This window comes from Bubalus bubalis, chromosome 4, assembly GCF_019923935.1.
Source record: "Bubalus bubalis isolate 160015118507 breed Murrah chromosome 4, NDDB_SH_1, whole genome shotgun sequence".
Taxonomy (NCBI): domain Eukaryota; kingdom Metazoa; phylum Chordata; class Mammalia; order Artiodactyla; family Bovidae; genus Bubalus; species Bubalus bubalis.
The window spans coordinates 22075963-22095070 of NC_059160.1; the positions used below are offsets into that span (position 1 = coordinate 22075963).

The window sequence follows — 19108 nt, forward strand, 5'->3', positions numbered from 1 at the left end:
GAAGCGAAAAGCAAAGGAGAAAAGGAACAATATAAGCATCTGAATGCAGAGTTCCAAAGAATAGCAAGAAGAGATAAGAAAGCCTTCCTCAGCGATCAATGCAAAGAAATAGAGGGAAACAAGAGAATGGGAAAGACTAGAGATCTCTTCAAGAAAATTAGAGATACCAAGGGAATATTTCATGCAAAGATGGGCTGGATAAAGGACAGAAATGATATGGACCTAACAGAAGCAGAAGATATTAAGAAGAGGTGGCAAGAATACACAGAAGAACTGTACAAAAAAGATCTTCATGACCCAGATAATCACGACGGTGTCATCACTGACCTAGAGCCAGACATCCTGGAATATGAAGTCAAGTGGGCCTTAGAAAGCATCACTACAAACAAAGCTAGTGGAGGTGATGGAATTCCAGTTGAGCTATTTCAAATCCTGAAAGATGATGCTGTGAAAGTGCGGCACTCAATATGCCACCAAATTGGGAAAACTCAGCAGTGGCCACAGGACTGGAAAAGGTCAGTTTTCATTCCAATCCCAAAGAAAGGCAATGCCAAAGAATGCTCAAACTACCGCACAATTGCACTCATCTCACATGCTAGTAAAGTAATGCTCAAAATTCTCCAAGCCAGGCTTTAGCAATATGTGAACCGTGAACTTCCTGATGTTCAAGCTGGTTTTAGAAAAGGCAGAGGAACCAGAGATCAAATTGCCAATGTCTGCTGGATCATGGAAAAAGCAAGAGAGTTCCAGAAAAACATCTATTTCTGCTTTATTGACTATGCCAAAGCCTTTGACTCTGTAGATCACAATAAACTGTGGAAAATTCTTCAAGAGATGGGAATACCAGACCACCTGACCTGCCTCTTGAGAAACCTGTATACAGGTCAGGAAGCAACAGTTAGAACTGGACATGGAACAACAGACTGGTTCCAAATAGGAAAAGGAGTACATCAAGGCTATATATTGTCACCCTGCTTATTTAACTTATATGCAGAGTACATCATGAGAAACGCTGGACTGGAAGAAGCACAAGCTGGAATCAAGATTGCCGGGAGAAATATCAATAACCTCAGATATGCAGATGACACCACCCTTATGGCAGAAAGTGAAGAGGAACTCAAAAGCCTCTTGATGAAAGTGAAAGAGGAGAGTGAAAAAGTTGGCTTAAAGCTCAACATTCAGAAAATGAAGATCATGGCATCTGGTCCCATCACTTCATGGGAAATGGATGGGGAAACAGTGGAAACAGTGGCAGACTTTATTTTTTTAGGCTCCAAAATCATTGCAGATGGTGACTGCAGCCATGAAATTAAAAGACACTTACTCCTTGGAAGGAAAGTTATGACCAACCTAGATAGCATATTCAAAAGCAGAGACATTACTTTGCCAACAAAGGTCCGTCTAGTCAAGGCTATGGTTTTTCCTGTGGTCATGTATGGATGTGAGAGTTGGACTGTGAAGAAGGCTGAGTGCCGAAGAATTGATGCCTTTGAACTGTGGTGTTGGAGAAGACTCTTGAGAGTCCCTTGGACTGCAAGGAGATCCAACCAGTCCATTCTGAAGGAGATCAGCCCTGGGATTTCTTTGGAGGGAATGATGCTGAAGCTGAAGCGCCAGTACTTTGGCCACCTCATGCGAAGAGTTGACTCATTGGAAAAGACTCTGATGCTGAGAGGGATTGGGGGCAGGAGGAGAAGGGGACGACAGAGGATGAGATGGCTGGATGGCATCACTGACTCGGTGGACGTGAGTCTGGGTGAACTCCAGGAGTTGGTGATGGATAGGGAGGCCTGGCATGCTGTGATTCATCGGGTCACAAAGAGTCGGACACAACTGAGCGACTGAACTGAACTGAACTAATTTACAGATCTGTTGTGAAAGTAAAATGGAAGCATGAACGTGGAACTCTGCATCAAGCTGACCTCAGAACAGATATGAGGTCTGCACAGAGGGTTCTAGGTGGAGGGGAGGAGAGTAACAATTAAGGAAGTGGAAAAGTAAGCCTGGGGGGGGCGGGGATGTGAAAACTCTAAAAGAGCAGGCTCTAAGTGGCTATGCAAGTTCCCGCACTGATTTTTCTGGACACACACAGCCATGAGCGACTTACACGAATGGGGCCTGGAGCTGGTTGATTGAGTGCCATCTTCATGAATGTATGGGACAATGGCATGAACTTGGCTTAGGATCTACCCCCATGGGAGGGGAAGCTGAGCTGGTCTGCAAGGCCTGTACTGGAGAGGTACGGAAGGCAGGACATGAACAACCAAATCTGCTCAAATGAACAGCTGGTGGGACAAGAGCATCCTATTGAAGAAAAAAAGGAAAAGGCTCTCTTCACTGAGAGGATCACATAAAAAGATGGCAGAAGAGAACGAAGGCAGCAAATCTAGGAAAAATGATAAGCAAACAGGGACTTCCCTGGTGGTCCAGTGATTAAGACTTTGTCTTCAATGTAGGGGGCGAGGGTTCAATCCCTGGATAGGGAACAAAGATCCCACATGCCTTAAGGCCAAAACGCAAAACATAAAACAGAAGCAATATTGTAACCAATTCAATAAAGATGTTAAAAATGGCCCACCTCAAAAAAAAAAATCTTAAAAAGATAAGCAAACACATGTTATAGGAAGCAGGTAAATGTAAAATTAGAATTCGACAAGGTATTTAATGGGCAAAAGAGAAATGAAAACAGGACTCTCGCGTGTAGACAAACCTCGGGTATTTAACTCAAGAAGACTCTAGAAGTGTAGACACAGCACCATCTCAACTAAATGTATTATCTCGTATTCGTAACTAGTCAGCAAAGAGATGTAGCCAAGTGTGATTCAGTGCAGGTCACGAATTTCCTGAGGACTTTCCGACACCGGGCTGTTCTGTGTCAGGAGCTGGGGGACCAAGATTACGGAGACCATATCTCTACCTTCACAAAATACCCAGCTCTCATGGGGGAAAGGCACACGGAAACCAGTCAAAAGTAGTGTGGCTTTGGTTCTTGTATCCCTCGGCCACTCACTGGCTGTGTGACTGTGGCCAAATGACTTAACCTCGGTTTTCTCATCTGTAAGATGGGGATAATAATTAGCAGCAGGCCAGACTATTATGAAGATCATTGTGAGCACGAGTGAGAGCGCGCCTAGCGCACTGGCTGGCCTGCAGTAACTCAACGACTTTCAACTTGACAGCAGGAGGCATGTTCGAATGTGGGCAACAAGGAGAGCCCCTAATCCCCTCAATGTCCTAACTCCCCCAGGAGATGGTGTCCATCTATGCTGAGCCCATGACAAGCCCAGGAACAAGGTAAACGTTGAGAATCACTGTGAGCATCTCACTCAATTCAGTACTTACAAAGAATTTTCTGTATGCCAGGTTCATAAAAACACTATAGTTAGCATTATTGCAGCATAGTGATTGAAGAATGCATAAAATGTTGCTGCTAAGTCGCTTCAGTCGTGTCCGACTCTGTGTGACCCTTTAGACAGCAGCCCACCAGGCTCCCCCAATCCCTGGGATTCTCCAGGCAAGAACACTGGAGTGGGTTGCCATTTCCTTCAACAATGCATGAAAGTGAAAAGTGAAAGTGAAGTTGTTCAGTCGTGTACGACTCCCAGCGACTCAATGGACTGCAGCCTACCAGGTTCCTCCGTCCATGGGATTTTCCAGGCAAGAGTGCTGGAGTGGGGTGCCATTGCCTTCTCTCTGCATAAAATGTTAAGAGAGTACAAAAGAGACAGCTCCCAGCACAGGGTCGGGTAAGACCCAAAGACCCTGGCTGTTAGCCAGGCAAACAAGGGTGAGAACAGAAAGGCAGGAACATGACTGTGTGCAAGGAACTACAACCCAAGCTTTAAATGGTTGCCAAATTGTGTGTCTGGTAGACAAGGGCAAATTCATGAAAACACACATGCCGAGAAATTCACCTAACCCTGGGGAAGGTGAGTGTACCTGAGGGTACGGAAGGTGTGAAAGGGAGACTCAGGGTTTGAGCTGTGCTCCAGGTGGTCTGGGAAAGCAGGTCCCAAGCTGAATGTAATGAGAGCACAGCCGGCCTCAGCTAGCCCAGTTTCAAAAGAAATTCCTCAAAGGTAGGGTCCTGCCGCACTCAGCTTGGCTTCCCAGAAACCCACCAGAGTCTGATCCACAGGAACCATTCAATTGAACAGGATCAAAATGAATCAACTTCCTTATCCAAACCTTTTGCATTTTAGACCTTATCTCCAACTCTGGGATTCATTCCATCACAGTTTTATTAAGCCACCTGATGGGTGCACCCTCAAGTGGGGAGGGAAGCAAATAATTACAATACAGTAAAACAAAGGTTATAATTCAAGTGCATGCAAAGTACTTTAGGAGATAGACAAAGAAGCAATTCACTGTCAGGGAAAGCCAGGAAGTTTCCACTATAGAAGGAATATTTGAACAGGGTTTTGAGGGAAACATAAGAGTCTGGTAGTCAGTGACCTGCAGCCTGAAGATGGGTAGAAGGAGGGAGTTGTGAGAGAAGAGCTGGAAGCATTCCAGGATGGATGATCAGTACTTCTACCCACTGGGGATTAGGTATAAAACGACAAAGAGAAGAGCCTAGAATAGCAGGTTTCCAACCTGGGCTGCACATTAGAAACACCTGGGAAGCCTATAACCATCAGATGCCCTAACCACCTTCCAAACCAATTAAATCAAGACCTCAGGCTGGCAGCCAGTCATAGGGGATTTTTTTTAAAGCTCCCAGAGTGATTCAGTGTGCTGCCAAGTTTCAGGACCACTAGTTCAGAAAGAAGAGAGAAAGATTTGCAGCCATCCCTGGAGATCAGGCCCTTGCCCCCGCAGTCCAGGCACACATGCCCCCATGGGAAAAAAAGACCAGCCAAACCACAGCCAGGGGGCTTTCTCCTGCTGCTCCTCTTCCCCCACCAGCTCTGAAAAAGTGGTTCTCAAAAGTGTGGTCCCCAGGCAGCCTCAGCCTCACAGGAGAACTTGGTAAAAATGCAAAGTTTTCGCCTGCCCCTGAGACCAAGGCCAACTAGAGCGAAAAGTGCGGCCCAGCAATCTGGCTTTCCAAGCCCCCCAGATGATTTTGCTGCCTGCTAAGGTGTGAGAACCACTGCTCTGGAACACTGATTCCTCCAAGTTGCAGCCCAGCAGCATCTAGGTGTAGCTCTGAAAGTGTGGAGGTGGGAGCAACCCCAGGACCTGGTGGAATCTCTGCTTAATGAGCAGAGATGCTGGAAGCTGACCTGTGCCTGGAGTTGAAGGGGCCAGAGGGTGGATACAGCAGGCTGCTTTCTATCAGACCAGGAAAATGCTTTAGGGTAGGGAGGCATCAGAGAAGGCAATGGCACCCCACTCCAGTACTCTTGCCTGGAAAATCCCATGGACAGAGGAGCCTGGTAGGCTGCAGTCCATGGGGTCGCTGAGGGTTGGACACGACTGAGCAACTTCACTTTCACTTTTCACTTTCATGCATTGTTGAAGGAAATGGCAACCCACTCCAGTGTTCTTGCCTGGAGAATCCCAGGGACGGGGGAGCCTGGTGGGCTGCTGACTATGAGGTCGCACAGAGTCGGACACGACTGAAGCGACTTAGCAGCAGGGAGGCATGGGTTTTGCTTATTTTCTCCTTTCAATACAAAGTGTCCCCTTGTAAGCCTGCCAGGCTCCTCTGTCCATGGGAATTTTCCAGGCAATAATATTGGAGTGGCTTGCCATGCCCTCCTCCAGGGGATCTTCCCAAATCAGTGTCAAACCCAGGTCTCCTACATTGCAGGCAGATTCTTTACCGTCTGAGCCACCAGGGAAGCCCCTTGTGAGCCAACCTTCAAGCTGTTTTAAATCAGGACTGACAGGGAAACCCATGATGTCCATGGGCCTGGATTTACCATATGCATTTTTCTTTTTGCAGAAAGGGGTCAGTTGGGGTGCTGGAGGGCTTCCCAGGTGGTGCTAGTGGTAAAGAACCTGCCTGCCAATGCAGGAGACATAAGAGATGCAGCTTAAATCCCTGGGTCAGGAAGATCCCTGGAGGAGGGCATGGCAACCCTCTCTAGTATTCTTGCCTGAAGAATTCCCCAGACAGAGGAGCCTTGCCGGCTATGGCCCATAGGGTCAAGAGTTGGACACGACTGAAGCAACTCAGCACAGGAGATACGGGAAAGCCTTAGTAGGGGGAGGGGTGGGAAGGAAAAGAGGGCGCTGCTAGTTCACAGCTTCTTCCCTGCCCTCACGGGTCCCAACCTGGCTGAGAATTCACAATTCTTGGGAGGAAAATAAAGGAAGCAACAAAGGAAATGAGCTTTCTGTATAGAAATGGAAATTGCCTTTCCCCTTAAGGTCAGACGGTCAGATGTGAAGGAGTACACCTTGCAGAATGACCCCGGGCTTTCTTGTTGCTGGAGCCAGTCGCTTCCTGAGTCCCCACTCAGGGGACTTCCTGAGTCCCCATTGGAGAAGTCAGCCAGTTGCTCACTTACTCCGTGAATTCAAAGAACACTAGTGGATTCTCGGCCACACAACAAAAGAGCGCTCTGGGGGGTCGGGGCGAGGGGGTGGGGGGGAATACCATCTCCTTTCAGTTCTACTGGCCCATGCTGAAATACTGGAACCACGTGTTTTGCCTTTTTTTTTTTTCCTGTTTCAGTAGATCAAATTCCCCAGACTGGGGAGGAAGAAAAGCTCATACACATTGTTAATTTGACAGCGAGTGTGTAGCGCCACCTGGTGACCACTACTTATCAGAACAGCTTTCTTCCCAGTTCTCTTGTTCATGTTTGTATCAGAGGCTCCAGCTTACAGACAGGTATACACGTTCAGATCTCATGGCTGGTCTACTTTCCCGTGGGAATTTCAACCTTAGCTGAACACCTCCTGTGTTTTCATAGGCACAATATAAATAAGCAGCAGAGCTTTTTCTCTCTCCCTTAAATAACCAAGCATTTTAAATCTCCTAAGGTAACAAAAAGCTGGAGCTCCAATACTTTGGCCACCTGATGCAAAGAGCCGACTCATCTGAAAAAAGCCTGATGCTGGGAAAGACTGAGGGCAAGAGGAGAAGGGAGTGACAGAGGATGAGATAGTTAGATAGCATCACTGACTCAGTGGACATGAGTTTGAGCAAACTGGGAAATAATGAAGGTCAGGGAAGTGTGGCATGCTGCTGTCTATAGAGTTGCAGAGTCGGACATGACTTAGCAACTCAACAAGAGCAAGGTACAAATTAACTGATTGACAAAAGAAAGTGAGAAAGCAGTTTCTGGCTGTTCCTATCAATCATGACAAATTGTCAGGGGTACTTTCTTACTATGATTCCTGTGGTCCCAGCAAAACGAAGAGCTGAAGTATCTTTGACACTATATATCCTGGTTTTCAAGTTTCCAAAGCAACATATTTTTTTTAATTGGGGCATAATTTACATACAACAGTGTTAGGTGTACAACATAACAATTTGATATTTGTATACACTGCGAAATGATCGCCACAGTAAGTCTAGTTTACATCCAGCACCAGACAGAGTGGCTTTCCAAGTGGCTCAGTGGTAAAGAATCCGCCTGCCAATGCAGGCGACACAGGTTCCATCCCTGGGTTGAGAAGATCCCCTGGAGAAGGAAATGGCAACCCACGCCAGTATTCTTGCCTGGAAAATCCCATGGACAGAGGAGCCTGCAGCCCATAGGGTCACAGAGTCGGACACGACTTAGTGTCTAACCACACATTGTACAGTGTTCTGGTGACCAAAGAACGATCTGGGGCTGAGACAGAAGGATGGTCTGCAGAGCTGCTGTAGGTAGTGGACCTTGCAGACAATGAGACACCAGGGGAAATCAGTCCTTGTCTGGGCTGCTGCTAACCTGCTGTGTGACCTTGGGCAGGAATACTTCATCTATTTGCAAACTTAGTGCTCCAGACATGTTACCCTCTTCACTGTTTTCCCATGATTCCAAAAGACGTTGCCTTCCAAAACGCAGCTCTAAAAGTAGCTAACAAATTCTCTATCTTTGGGAATCAGATGGATCCATGTCCACTGGAGCTTCTGAACATCATAGAGCAACCAGAGTTACTGCAATGACTTTACCTTCCAGACAGAAGCCGAGACACCATATCCCTCCTTATCCTGATCCTTGGTACATGTATGATTTCTATAAGGCTTTTAGAATATCAAAGCTAACTCACAGACCCTAGTTATGATGTTCCCAGGCCCTAAGGGCTGGGGAAGCCCAATGTGGGAACCAACATTTGGTTAATCATGAAAGCAACTCGAGCTCTTATGAACTAACACAAGAGAATAACGTAAGGCTGTGGTATGTGTGTACAGGTAGCATCTTGATTTAAGAAACGTCATTACAAGGAATTAACATTTAAGAAATGCCCGCTCTGTGCTAGTTCTCAATGCGGAATGCCCATTGGTCCCCACACTAACCTCTGAAGTAGCCATGCAGATGAGGAAATAAGCACAGAAAAGTCAAATAAATTGCCTGCACCACACAACTGGGATCAGAACCAGGTCTAATTTCAGAGCACACAATCGTTTAAAATAGCCAACTTGTAAAATAAAACACGGTAATTCTTGGAACCAATATCCCAACTTAAATCTCTTTGTTGAATGGATACCCTAGGCATTGCAAGTTCCCATCTTCTTCACATGGATCATTTTTGGTTTAGTGGTTATTGACAAACCTCTTGGATATCTATGCAATGTTAATTATTTTTTACTATCCAATCGTTTACTGTAGTAAAGCCAATTTCCTGACCTCCTGTCCTCTTATCTGAAAGCAAACTGTGAAGTGCTTCCATTCTACATCCTGCCAGTTTTTAGAGACTTGAGCTCATGTCTTATTTCAAGATATGAAAGCTCAGTTCTGGAATATTTTCTTCTATTATTCCTTTGATAATTTTTCTACCCGTTATCTCTGTTCTCTCTTTCTGAAATTCCTAACAGTTGAATATTGGACCATTTGAATAGATACTCTGGTTTCTTAACTTTTCTCTTTGTATTAGGGAATATGATTCAGCTAGGAGTAGAAGAACATCCAATTAAACAGTAAGTTAAATGAACTGGGTTTGTTTTCCCCACACAAGAGGTCAAGAGCTAGCTCGGCTGGTATTATTTCAGAGGCTCGAGAATGTCTGAGCAAGGATCTCTGGAACTCTCTTGGCCTCTTAATCACGGCTGCACAATAATTGCTGCAGCTCCAGCCATCACATCCACATTCATAAAGAATAAGGAGGAAGCAGAAAATGTTGCATCTGTAGCAGGAAAGTAAAGGTTTTCAGAAATCCCCTGCAGACTTCAACTTTTGACTCATTTACCAGACATGTGTCAAAAGTCAAATCTAATTATAGGATAGTCTAGAAAAGGAAGTTTAGTATCCCACCCCCAACAGTGAGGGTAGAAAAGAGATGGGGCAGCATGGTTTGTAAAGGAGAAATGCACCAACCAGGTGTCCCACTTTACAGTCTTTTCTTTTATACTACTTTATGCAAGAATTCTTCAATTTCACCTTCCAAACTGATTTTTTTTAATTTCTGCTCTAATCATTTTAGTTTCCAAGAGTTCCTTCTTATTTTCTAATACTCCTTTATTTTGTTGTTTTAATGGCATCCATTCTAATTTCATGGCTGCAATATTTTCACATCTCTCTACTTGTAATTTTTCTTTAAATGTTTTGCTTCTTCCTTACAATATTTTCTTTTTCTTCAAATTGATAGTTTACACACACACACACACACACACACACACACACACACACACACACACTTTGATCTCTTTCTTTCATGTTGGTGGTGTCTGATGACCCTTGGTTATTGGTTTATGCTCAAAAATGAAGTCACTCAGTCGTGTTCGACTCTTTGCGACCTCATGGACTGTAGCCTACCAGGCTCCTCCCTCCATGGGATTCTCCAGGCAAGAGTACTGGAGTGGGTTGCCATTTTCCTTCTCCAGGGGATCTTCCCAACACAGGGATCAAACCCAGGTCTCCCGCATTCCAGACAGACGCTTTAACCTCTGAGCCACCAGGGAAGCCCCTTATGCTCAAAAATGAGACACAAAGAAGTTGTTTGGAGACGCTGTGTGATTAGATCAGTATTGTCACCTGACAGCTTGCAGAAATATCAGGTGTTGAGCCACTCTGTCATTAGAGGAGCACACACCTCTCCCAATTGTCATTCTGTGTGAGTATTTTCTCTGGGGCAATTAAATTTTTCCATTGACTTCCTCTGATCTTCTCTGACTTGATGGAGTTAAAGAACTGGGTCTGAGCAATGAGCCTGGAGCCATAGACAGAGAAGGGAGTCTCAGGGGGGCTCACCCTAGCATGTCCCAGAGCCAGAGACTCTGGTCAATTTCTCCTGAGAAAGAACTGTGTTCTACACTAATCAGGGACAGGTTGTCCCATATTGGTGTAGGTCAGAGGTATAACAAATCCTTAGAGAAACTTTTAAACCATCTCCTATCCACAGTCCCATGAGGGGTCCCATGTGCCCCCTCCACTGTCATCCTGTCTTCAATTCTATACGTTTCCACGGTTCTAGCAAATGAATCTGCTGTTGATCAGTCTTCCTCTCCACAGGCACTTGAGTTTTAGCCACCTCTTCTCAACTAAGCCAGTTGCCATCCTTCAAAACACTTTTCAATTCTCACATGCTATCATATCTCTCCCCTAATTCTTACCTCTCCTCCAATTCTCTCTGTCCTATGGATTTCTGCTCTTTATCCTTCACTGTAATTTTGGATGGGGAGAGGGGAGGGAAGGTACAGCACAGAATATGTATGTATTTAATCTGCCATGCTTAACTGCAAGTGTGTGTGTGTGTGTGTGTGTGTGTGTGTGTGTGTATATATAATCTCCAATTTCAAAGCACATTTCAAAAAAACCCCATATAGTTATTTATTATGAATGTGGCACCAGGCTTCTCTCATAGTAATAATATGTCTTAGCAAGTTTATAGTCTTATACCAGGTTGAAAAAGTTTGACAAATACTATTCTGAAAACCACATTTAGTTGGTAATCCCTATGGATTTCTCCAAAATAAATAATTTGTTGAAGAGGAAGAAGGTGAAACAAATTCAGATCGTGTTCATGTTCTGTAAGTCAAAAGTAGAGAGGGTTTTGAGAAGAAAACTGAGATCTTCCAATATTACAAGATCTGGAGGGCCAAGATAAAGTGAGCTGGTCTGGTATATCACCAAAATAGCTGAACACCTATTTTAAAAAAGATGATTTCCAGGGAAAACCAAACTGTGAAATTTTATGAACAACCTCAAGATAATCAAACAAAAGAAAATCCATCTTCATATCTAGGAATAAACTTATCTAAGGAGACAAAAGAACTGTACACAGACAATTAACCAATGAAAGAAATCAAAGACAACATAAACAGAGAGTTATTCCAATAGGAATCAATATTGTGAAAATGCACCAAACACAGTCTACAGATTCAATGCAATCCCTATCAAATTACCAATGGCATCTTTCACAGAACTAGAACAAAAAATTTCACAATTCATATGGAAACACAAAAGACTCCAAATAGCCAAAGCAGTCTTGAGAAAGAAGAATGGAGCTGGAGAAATCAAGCTTCCTGACTTCAGATTATATTACAAAGCTACAGTCATCAAGACAGTATGGTACTGGCACAAAAACAGAAATATAAACCAATGGAACAAGATAGAAAGCCCAGAAATAAACCCATGCACCTATGGGTACCTTATTTTTTACAAAGGAGGCAAGAATATACAATAGGGCAAAGACATCCTCTTCATTAAATGGTTCTGGGAAAACTGGACAGCTACATGTAAAAAAATGAAATTAGAACACTTCCTAACACCATACATAAAGATCAACTAAAAATGTATTAAAGACCTAAATGTAAGACCAGAAAATATAAAACTCTTAAAGGAAAACATAGCAGAACACTCGATAATGTAAATCAAAGCAAGATCCTCTATGACCCCTCCCCAGAGTAATGGAAATAAAAACAAAAGTAAACAAGTGGGACCTGATTAAACTTAAAAGTTTTTGCACAGCAAAGGAAACCATAAGCAAGGTGAAAAGACAACCCTCAGAATGGGAGAAAATAATAGTAAATGAAACAATTGACAAAAGATTAATTTCCAAAATATACAAGCAGTTCATACAACTCAATACCAGAAAAACAAACAACCCGATCAAAGAGTGGGGAAAAGACCTAAACAGACATTTCTCCAAAGAAGACATACAGATGGCTAACAAACACATGAAAAGATGTTCAACATCGCTCATTATTAGAGAAATGCAAATCAAAACTACAATGAAATAGCACCTCACACCAGTCAGAATGGCCATCATCAAAAAGTTTATAAACAATAAATGCTGGAGAGGGTGTGGAGAAAAAGCATCCCTCTTGCACTGTTGATAGGAATGTAAATTGATACAGCCACTATGGAAGACTGTATAGAGATTCCTTAAAACTCGGAATAAAACCACCTTATGACCCAGCAATCCCACTCCTAGGCATATACCCTGAGGAAACCAAAATTGAAAAAGACACATGTATCCCACTGTTCATTGCAGCACTATTTACAAAAGCTAGAACATGGAAGCAACTTAGATGTCCATCGACAGACGAATGGATAAAGAAGTTGTGGTACATATACACAATGGAATATTACTCAGCCATAAAAAGGAATGCATTTGAGTCAGTTCTAATGAGGTGGATGAACCTAGAGCCTATTATACAGAGTGAAGTAAGTCAGAAAGAGAAAGAAAAATATCGTATACTAACGCATATATACAGAATCTAGAAAAATGGTACTGAAGAATTTATTTGCAGGGCAGCAATGGAGAAACAGACATACAGAATAGACTTATGGACATGGGGAGATGGGAGGAGAGGGTGAGATGTATGGAGAGAGTAACATGGAAACTTACATTACCACATGTTAAATAGATCACCAACGGGAATTTGCTCTATGTCTCAGGAAACTCAAACAAGGGGCTCTGTATCAAACTAGAGGGGTGGGATGGGGAAGGAGATGGGAGGGAGGTGCAAAAGGGAGGGGATATATGTATACCTATGGCTGATTCATGTTGAGGTTTGACAGAAAACAACAAAATTCTGTAAAGCAATTATCCTTCAATTAAAAAATAATTTTTTTAAAAAAAGAAAATGCATTTTCAGAAGCTAAGAGACACAGAGGAAAAAAGAACTAGCTGAACTATATGGAGAATATTGATGAACCAAGGACTCAGAACGGCTTGTGAAGCTCACCTTTTGATCTAACAAAACTAATTCTAGGGATCTGTTGTACAGAAACAGTTGCCCAAGTGTTCAGTTATGCTCATTCAAGTAAGTTTATTTTGAAGTATTTAAAATAATAACACAAAATGGAAACATCCTATAGATCCTTCAGTAAGGCCCATGAGACCCAGAAGTCCATGATATCTGATACCTGGGGAATGATACCTGAACCCTGAGTATAAACCAAAGGACTGTAAACCTGGGCCAAAGTTCAGCACCAGCAAGGTTTGTGGTGCAGCAGTGGGTGATGTCTCACTGGGTTGAGCAAGGCCCATTCAACAGCAGAGGTTTAAGACTGCTGGTGCTCAGTCTCTCCAACTCTCTGCCTGGCATCTGGAAACCACATTAACTTCTTAAAATTGAATAAATCCCTGGAATAGACCATGTGAGGAGCCAGGACTTCCTCCTCCACCCGGTGGTAAAGAGGAGGCTCTCCCTTCCCTGATGGGGTGATATCAAAAGAGGCAGGATTCTCACCGTTGCCCAAAGGTTATGAAACCACTTCCCCATGGTGTCTGTGGGAGCCACACAGAATCTCAAGGACCCATGAAAGTGTTAGTTGCTCAGTCGTGTCCAATTCAACTGTCTGTGACCCCATGGACTGTAGCCCACCAGTCTCCTCTGTACATGGAATTCTCCAGACAAGAATACTGGAGCGTGTTGCTATTTCCTTCTCCAGGGGATCTTCCCAACTCAGAGATTAAACCTGGGTCTTCCACATTGCAGGCAGATTCTTTACCATCTGAGCCACCAGGGAAGCCCCCAAAGACCCATGGGATGATAATAAAAGATCTAATATTCATGTCATTGGGGTCCCAGAAAGAAAGAAGAAAGAAGGCAGAGCTAAAATAGTATTATCATAGAAAAAAAATGGTTGAAAACTTACCAAATTTGCCAAGACATAAAGCTAGTTTCAAAAAGTTGAGTGAAACTCAAATAGAATAAACCCAAAGATATCCACACCAAGGTATGGCACAGTTAAATTTCCAAAAACTGAAAACTAAGAAAATCTTGAAATCTTCCAGAGAAAAACAGGGACAAAACAGTTAATGACAGTAGACTTCATATCAGAAACCACGGATGCTAAAAGCAAGTGGCAAAATGTCCAAGTGCTAGGGAAAAAGTACCAGCAACCCAGAATCTTATACTTGGGTAAAAAAAAACAATCCTTCCAAAAATAAAGGGAAATAAGATATTCTCAGATGAAAGAATACTAAAAGAATGTGTTACCAGGAAGCTAAGAGAATGTGTTAGCCTAAAAGAATGACTAAAGGAAGTTATCCAAATGGAAAGGAAATGATAAAAAAGAATCTTAGAACATCATGAAGCAAGGCAGAGCATACACAGTAAGCAAAAATATGGGCAAATACAGTAGACTTTCTTTCTCTGAGTTTTCAAAATTACATTTGATAACTGAAGCAAAATTGACTTACAACATTTAACACTGATGTAGTTCTCAATGGGCATGAGGAAATATTTACAATAAATATACTATGTAAATAGAGAAGTCAAAGAGGTGTAAACGGGGAAGATTTATATGCTTCACAATAACCGATAAGATAATAATAGCAGTTGACTATGATAATTATATAAATTACGTATATATAATTTAATACATAGAGCAGCCACTAAAAAGGCTATACAAAGAGACATTTAAAAACACTATTGGTAAATCAAAATGTAAAAATGTTTAACCCAAAGGAAAGCAGGAAAATGTATAGAGAAATGAAACTCAAGAAACAGAAAACAAAAACCAAAATATCAAATCAAAATTGACAAACCTCTAGCAAAACTAACCAAGAAAAAGATGGAGAAAACATAAATTACCAATGAATGAAACAGGGGATGTCATTACAGACCCTGAAGACATCAAATGAAAATTGAAGGAATTCTACAAGCAACTCTACACACATAAATTTGAATATATTGATGAAATGGAACAATTCCTATAAATAACTAAATAAAAAACTGCAATTCGCGCAATATGAAATCGGTAATTTGAATAGCCTTGTGACTAATAAGAAAATTAAATTCATAATTTTAAAACTCACAAAGAAGAAATCTCCAGGCCCAAATGGTTTTACTAGACAATCTACCAAGTATTTAAAGAGTTAACACCAATTCTACATAATCTCTTCCAGAACAAAGAAAAGGAAACATTTCCCAATTCATTTGATTTATACCACAACCAAAGGCAGAAAAGCAGAAAACTATAGACCAACATCTTTCTTGAGTACAAAAGTCCTTAAAAAAAAAAAAATCAGCAAATAGAATTCAACAATATACAAAAAGAATTATACACCATGAGCAAGCAGGCTCATGTGCTTATTCCAGGGATATAAGACTGTTTTAATATTTAAAAATCAATGAGTCAATATACAAAACAGAAAAACAAACAAAAATTATTAGAGATATTATTATAAATTTATAATTTATAAACTATTTATAAATTATAAATATTATCAAAAATATATTAACAAACTATAGAAGAAAAAAAATCACATGATCACATCAACTGACTGTATCAATATCAATATCCTGACTATGATACTGTACTACAGTTTTTGAGTGATGTAACCATAGAGGAAAACCAGATAAAGGGTACACAGGATCTCTTTTTATTATTTCCTACAAGAATCTGTGAATTTACAATTACCTCAAAATAAAATGTTTAATTTTTAAAAACTCATGCATGACATAGCAAAAAACCCACACCACTTTATTTTCCATAAATCTGCAAGGTTCAGCTGATGTAGCTGGCTCTGCTGATCTTGGTTGGCCTCACTGATGTGCATGGTTTTCAACTAACCTAGGCTGGGTTCCCCCTAAGTCAATCTGGGAGCTTGGTTCTGATCCATGTATCGCTCATCCTCAGCAGCCAGGCCTGGACATGTTCTCCCAGCTACTGCAGAGGTGCACGAGAAAGCACGTTCTAATGGATAAAGGCCTCTCAAGCCTGGACTTAGTCATGGCTTTTACATTATGATGGTTGAAGCAAGTAACATGACTTGAGTCCAGTGTCAAGGGACAGAGTAGTTTATTCTACTCATGGGAGGGTACTGGGAAGGTACAGGCATGGACACAGGGAGTAGTGAAAAGCTGGAGCAGTGACGGACTCTACCTCACCATCCCTGATCACCTCCAGGATTAAAAACACCTACTGCTATCTTCCTTCTCAGAGGCAGGCTGTGGTTATTCTCCACTGTTTCAAGGGTCATATAACAGGATCTGAGTGTCCCTTTGCCAAAGACAGGTCACAAGGGAAGAGAATATATGATGTTTAATAATTTCCTAGTGGCTCAGAAGTTAAAGCGTCTGCCCACAATGCGGGAGACCTGGGTTCAATCCCTGGGTCAGGAATCCCCTGGAGAAGGAAATGGCAACCCACTCCAGTGTTCTTGCCTGGAGAATCCCATGGACGGGGGAGCCTGGTGGGCTATAGTCAACAGGGTCACAAAGAGTCGGACACGACTGAGCGACTTCACGTCACTTCACTTCAATAACTTCCTACACTGAGCCAAGCTCCCTCTAGACTGTCCCACTGCCCTTGTCTCCACCTTGCCCAACCCCGATCTAATCCTTATTCCATCTGTGCCCCATCGCTGATTCTCTTCTCACCCCTTAATCTGGTAGATTGAAGTTCCTTTCCTGGCAATCACTAGACTATTTTTTTTTCTTTTAGAATCTCTGTCTAAAGTCATTAAGATCAGTCTTTTCTGGTCTCCATTTTCTCATCTGTAAAGAGGGAATAATAGCAGTACACACTGCTCCATCAGAGGGTCCCTGTGGGGATGAAACAATACAACTCACATAATGAGTTTACACTGCCTGGTACATAGTAATCTCTCAATAAATTGCATTGTGGTGTTTTTTTTTTTTCTTTTCTTTCAATATAGAGGTGAGAGGCATTCCCAGTCTAACTACAGTTACAGGAGAGTCAGCATTCCAAGTTGGAATTCTGAACATATTTTCCCATAGAAACACTGTTCTACACTGTGATGGTATTCTACACCACCATTACCACTCCTAAGGATTCCACAATGCTGGTACTTCAGCTTACCCCTACAAGTTAAATGGGCTCTCCTGGACGGGTCTGGCAAAACTCACCACCATGAAGAATACTACTTCAAAAGAAAAACGTGAGTTCTAAATAAGTCCCTTACAAATGAACTTTTGAAGTAGAACCCACTCTTAAGTTTAGTGCTGGCTAGAATGTTGTGAAGCCAGATGCTTTGGAGACTATAGATGTATCAGGTTGATGAAGGGTAGATATTCTACAGACCTGACCTCTCTGAGCAAGAACCTTAGGGATGAGGCCAGATGGCAAAGACGCGCAGGGCCAACGGTGAGAAGCAAAATTGTGTTGTGAAGAAAACTAGGTTGATCTTGGGGGTGGGGGCAAGATAGGGGGATAACAGGTCACAAGTGATACCTGGGTATCCAGAGGCCGGGGACATGTCTTGGAAAGGAGGCTCAAAAACAGGGTCTTGAGGGCAATGCCAAAGGAGTAGGTACATACTTGTGGTGGGAGGCTGTGAAAAATGAAACATTTTAACCAGAAACTTATAGAAATATATCTGGAATCCAAACATAGCTAGATCCATCATTTGAAAATGAAATGGAGGGACTTCCCTGATGGTCCATCGCTTAGGATTCTGTGCTCCCACCGCCAGGAGCCCTGGGTTCCATCCTTGGTTGGGGAACTAAGACCCCACAAACTCTGAAGCTGTATGCAGCAAAAAAAAAAAAAAGAAGAAGAAAAAGAAAGAAAAATGAAAATGGAGTGGAATGATGAGAAGAAATGTAAAAACTATAGCTCCAAGGCTAAGAGCCAAGGAGAGAGAGATTTGGGGCCTTTATGTGGAATGCTTGTAAGGTCTGAATCACACTATAACCGGATGTTAAAAGCTAAGCTGAGAGCTTTGGGATATAACTGAGACACTCAGGACACTCCACTCTAGAAAGCTCACATGAAGGTGACCTTCTGGGTACACAGAATAGCAATGAACAGAGGAGGAAAGGGAAGGAAAGAGATTCTGCAGAACTAGAGGAAGTAGGGAGAGGAGCTGGTTGTCTGTGGCAGTACAGGCCCTACGCACCCTGGACTAGCAAAGCTAAGAATGAACCTGAGAGAGACCCAGGTCTCCCTGGGCAGTGCTGCGGTCCCTCTCAACCCTGCTGGACATCCTAAATCTCTACTGTGTCTGCAACTACATGTGGACCCTAAAATGGCACCAAGATCTTGAGTGATGCTGAGCATAGCTAGCGAACAGGGAACTTGGCGGATGTATCCTGTATTACTACTTACTTCGTTCCTGACAGTGGCTACCAAGCTTCCATCTGAATATCTTCACTGATGGAGACTCACCTCTCATAAGGTCCCCCTTTCCTTATTAAATGTCTGTCATTGTAAAGGGTTTTCTCCAAACAGCCAGACCAAATCTGCCCCCACCCTGGTCCTCCTCCTGTTCTCTGAAGCTAAGTAGCTAAATCCAATCCATCCTCCTCCTGAGAATCAGTTCCATTCCCTCTGGATCTTCTCTCTTCTGAGAAATAGTCCACATTGCACAACCTTAATTACCAAGTCCAATGATCACGGCAGGATGGCCCATCTATGCAAAGCACCATGCACATGCTAAGTGGGATCCTAAAGTGAATAAATGATCTCCTTGTTCTTCAGGCAAACAGGGTGAAGACAGAGGTGTGGACAAGGGACCCTAATACAAAGAAGACTGATAAGTACTATAATCAATGTTCAAAACTTGCTATGGTGTAGCTAAGGGGAAAGAGGAGACCAATTCTATTCAGGAGCATCTAGAAAGGTTTCTAGGAAGAGATGGG

At 42.6% G+C, this 19108-nt stretch overlaps 1 protein-coding gene and 1 long non-coding RNA gene across 2 annotated transcripts in view; one reads left to right on the forward strand and one right to left on the reverse strand.

The window, feature by feature from the left end:
* LOC123333203 overlaps nt 1-19108 on the reverse strand; it is a 207646-nt gene that overhangs the window by 175876 nt on the left and 12662 nt on the right. The gene's annotated exons all lie outside the window — the stretch shown is intronic.
* BCL2L14 (BCL2 like 14) overlaps nt 17301-19108 on the forward strand; it is a 36305-nt gene continuing 34497 nt past the window's right edge. Inside the window, exons 1-2 of the mRNA XM_025283261.3 lie at nt 17301-17406; nt 18948-19006. The gene's annotated coding sequence lies outside the window, so the exon portion shown is untranslated. The remainder of the gene's footprint in view (nt 17407-18947; nt 19007-19108) is intronic.